Source organism: Somniosus microcephalus, chromosome 28 (genome assembly GCF_052327205.1).
Source record: "Somniosus microcephalus isolate GS21.2 chromosome 28, FLI_Smic_1.0, whole genome shotgun sequence".
In the NCBI taxonomy this organism is placed as follows: domain Eukaryota; kingdom Metazoa; phylum Chordata; class Chondrichthyes; order Squaliformes; family Somniosidae; genus Somniosus; species Somniosus microcephalus.
In genome coordinates, this window is record NC_141014.1 from 12,023,767 (window position 1) to 12,027,922 (window position 4,156).

General features: G+C 46.9%; 1 non-coding gene across 1 annotated transcript; it reads right to left on the bottom strand.

Annotated features, from left to right (window-relative positions):
* Positions 1 to 288: 288 nt before the first annotated feature.
* trnar-ccu (transfer RNA arginine (anticodon CCU)) lies at positions 289 to 361 on the bottom strand. The gene has a single exon. It is a non-coding gene; the product is annotated as a tRNA-Arg (tRNA).
* Between the last annotated feature and the right edge of the window lie 3,795 nt (positions 362 to 4,156).

A 4,156-nucleotide genomic window follows, 5' to 3' on the forward strand; every position in this document is an offset into this window, starting at 1 on the left:
TTTATTTTGCTGCTGTCCGGGTCCTGACCAGAAATTCACTCTCCTGGGCCGACGTCCATTTCTGGATCTTATGGTGGCCTCCAACTTCACCACTGCTTTCTGCCACACAACACTTCTCCACATTAACACCTCCAGCGTACCTCTCGGTTACTCTGCCCTCCCAAATCTCTTCAGAATATTTATCAACTTGCGAACACTGCCCTGACCATCGACGAGTTTATTCTGGATGGTTGCATTGACATTCTGGGCCTTGACGGCTATGCCATAGTGCCAATCTTAAAAACATATCACCCCAGATGGGACTCGAACCCACAATCCCTGGCTTAGGAGGCCAGTGCCTTATCCATTAGGCCACTGGGGCTGTACACAAAGTACTGAAAATCATGAAACTTAAGGGTCAGTTTGTGACTGCCAAATCATTATTTACAGGGCAAATTATTCTCACCGCAGACAGAAAATCTTTGATTAGGATTTAAAATGCACATTGTTGGGTGGCTAATGAATCGATTCACCCCATTCTCCCCATGTGGCCCGAATACGACGGTAGGTAATCAATCAAACCCAAACTGCACAGCCAGAGTAAAGTTTGTACAGGACACAATTTCAAACTTGGCAGATGACACAAAACTTGGAAGTGCAGTGAACAGTGAGAAGGATAGTGATAGACTTCAAGAGGACATGGACAGGCTGGTGGAATGGGTGGACACGTGACAAATGAAAGTTAACGCAGAAAACTGATACATTTTGCTAGAAGGAATGAAGAGAGGAAATATAAACTAAAGGGTACAATTCTAAAGTGGGTGCATGAACAGACAGAACTAGGGGTGTATGTACACAACTCATTGAAGGTGGCAGGGCAGGTTGAGAAAGCAGTTAAAAAAGCTTACGGGATCCTGGGCTTCATGAATAGAGTTGTAGAGTCATCGAGTCATAACGGCACAGAGGGAGGCCATTCAGCCCATCCAGTCCGTGCCAGCTCTCTTTAGAGCAATCCAGTCAGTCCCATTCCCCCGCTTTATTCCCATAGCCCTGCAAGTTTATTTCCCTCAAGTGCCTATCCAGTCTCCCCTTGAAAACATTGAGTGTCTCCACTTCCACCACTTCCGTCGGCAGCGAGTTCCAGGTCATCACCATTCACTGTGTAAAAAGTTTTTTCTCACATCCCCCCTGTATCTCTTGCCCAATGCCTTAAATCTGTGTCCCCTGGTCCTTGTGCCATCAACTAGTGGGAAGAGCCTTTCCCCGTCTAGCCTATCCAAACCCGTCATAATCTTGTACACCTCTATCAAATCACCCCTCAACCTCCTTTACTCTAACGAAAACAAATCCAGCTTCTCCAACCTGTCCTTATAGCTAAGATCCCCCATCCACGGAACCATTCTGGTAAATCTCCTCTGCACCTTCTCAAGGGCCTTCACATCCTTCCTAAATTGTGGTGACCAGAACTGGATGCAATACTCCCGTTGTGGTCCAACCAGCGCTTTATAAAGGTTCAGCATAACTTCTCTACTTTTGTACTCAAAACCTAAAACCTCTATTTATGAAGCCCAAGATCCCATATGCTTTGTTAACCACTCTCTCAATATGTCCTGCCACCGAGGTATAGAGTAGAAAATCGTGGAAATTATGATGAACCTGTATAAAACACTGATTCGACCCCAACTGGAGTATTGTGTCCAATTCTGGGCACCGCACTTTAGGAAGGATGTGAAGGTCTTAGAGAGGGTGCAGAAAAGATTTACGAGAATGATTCCAGGGATGAGGGACTTTAGTTATGTCGATAGACTGGAGAAGCTGGGGTTGTTTTCCATAGAGCAGAGAAGATTGAGAGAAGATTTGATAGAGGTGTTCAAAATCATGAGGGGTCTGGACAGTGTAGATAGAGAGAAACTGTTCCCATTGGTGGAAGGGTCGAGAACCAGAGGACACAGATTTAAGATGATTGGCGGAACAGTCAAAGGCGACGTGTGGAATAACTTGTTCACTCAGACTGGTGGAGGCAGATTCAATCACGGCTTTCAAAGGGGAATTGGATAAGTACCTGCAGGAAAAACATTTGCAGGGCTACGGGAAAGGGGCAGGGACAGTGGGACTAGCTGAAGTGGTATTGCAGAGAGCCGGCACGGGCTCGACGGGCCGAATGGCCTCCTTCAGTGCTGTAACCATTCTATGATAACCTTTTGGTCACCTGTCCTAGTATCTCCTTATGTGGCTCGGTGTCAAATTCTGTCTGATAATCGCTCCTGTGAGCCCCTTGGGGCGTTTTACTACTTAACAGACGCTATATAAATGCAAGTTGTTGCTGTAGATGGCTTTGGCACGGCACGTGAGCAGCGGCAGATATGATGGGTGAAAATAGCTTCCCTCTATGCTTAACTTTCCAGGATTAGGGAAATGTGAGGAATTTCATAGCGGTCAATTGTCCTCAGGTGGGGTGCTGTTTGTATTCTGCCCCAGTGGCCTAATGGATAAGGCACTGACCTCCGAAGCCAGGGATTGTGTGTTTGAGTCTCATCTGAGGTGATGTGTTTTTAATGATTGACACTATGGCGGATTAGATGGGGCAAGTGGTGGAAAGTACAGCCAGGCGGGGAGGCTGCATTAATCGTAACTTGTGAGCCAAGTTTCCGTCAAGGCCGTGGTGTCAATGCAATCATCCGCAATAAGCTCAAGGGTGGTAAGGGCCTTGTGGACAAGTGGATCAACATTTCGAGGAAGTGGGAGCAGGAATTTGGGAGGGCCGAGTGACCAAGAGGTTTGCTGGAGGTATTTCTGTGGAAATTTCCAGGGCTGACTGATGTAAACAAAGAGGTGGATGGTCAGTGGGCCCAGGTAACTTTAAACTTGTAGCTTGGGCTAGAATGCAACCACACAGGATCATACCTATCAGCCAAGGTCCCAGACTCCTCCATCACCATCCCTGGGTATGTCCCGTCCCACAAGCAGGACAGACCCACCAGAGGTGGTGGCCCAGTGGTACACAGACAGGAGGGAGTGGCCCTGGGAGTCCTCAACGCTGACTCCTGTCCCCATGAACTCTCATGCCATCAGGTGGACTTCAATGTCCATCACCATAAGAACATAAGAAGTAGGAGCAGGAGTCGACCATACAGCCCTTCGAGCCTGCTCCGCCATTCAATAAGATCATGACTGATCTTCGACCTCAACTCCACTTTCCCGCCCGACCCCATATCCCTTGTTCCCCCTAGAGTCCAAATATCTATCTATCCCAGCCTTGAATATAGTCCACGACTCAGCATCCTTCGGGGCAGAGAATTCCAAACATTCACAACCCTCTGAGTGAAGAAATTCCTCCTCATCTCAGTCTTAAATGGTCGACCCCTTATCCTGGGATTGTGACCCCTGGTTCTAGACACTCAACCCAGGGGAAACAACCTCTCAGCATCTACCCTGTCAATCCCACTCAAAATCTTATATGTTTCAGTGAGATCACCTCTCATTCTTCTAAAATCCAGAGAGTATCGGCTCATTCTACACAATCTCTCATCATAGGACAGCCCTCTCATCCCAGGAATCAATCTAGTGAACCTTCGTTGCACCGCCTCTAAGGCAAGTATATCCTTCCTTAGATAAGGAGACCAGAACTGTGCGCAGTACTCCAGGTGTGGTCTCACCAAAGCCCTGTACAATTGTAGTAAGACTTCCTTACTCTTGTGTTCCAACACCCTTGCAATAAAGGCCAACATGCCATTTGCCTTCCTAATTGCTTGCTGTACCTGCATGCTAACTCTCTGTGTTTCCTGTACGAGGACACCTAAATCTCTCTGAACACCAACATTTAATAGTTTCTCACCATTTAAAAAATATTCTGTTTTTCTATTCTTCCTAACAAAGTGAATAACCTCACCTTTCCTCACATTATTCTCTATCTCCCACCTTATTGCCCACTCACTTAATCTGTCTAGATCCCTTTGCAGGCTCCTTGTGTCCTCCTCACAGCTTACTTTTCCACCCAGCTTTGTATCGTCAGCAAATCTGGATACATTGTCCTCGGTCCCTTCATCTAAGTCATTAATATAGATTGTGAATAGCTGAGGCCCAAGCATCCCACTAGTTACAGCCTGCCAACCGGAAAATGACCCGTTTATCCCTACCCGCTGTTTTCTGTCTGTTAGCCACTCCTCTATCCATGCTA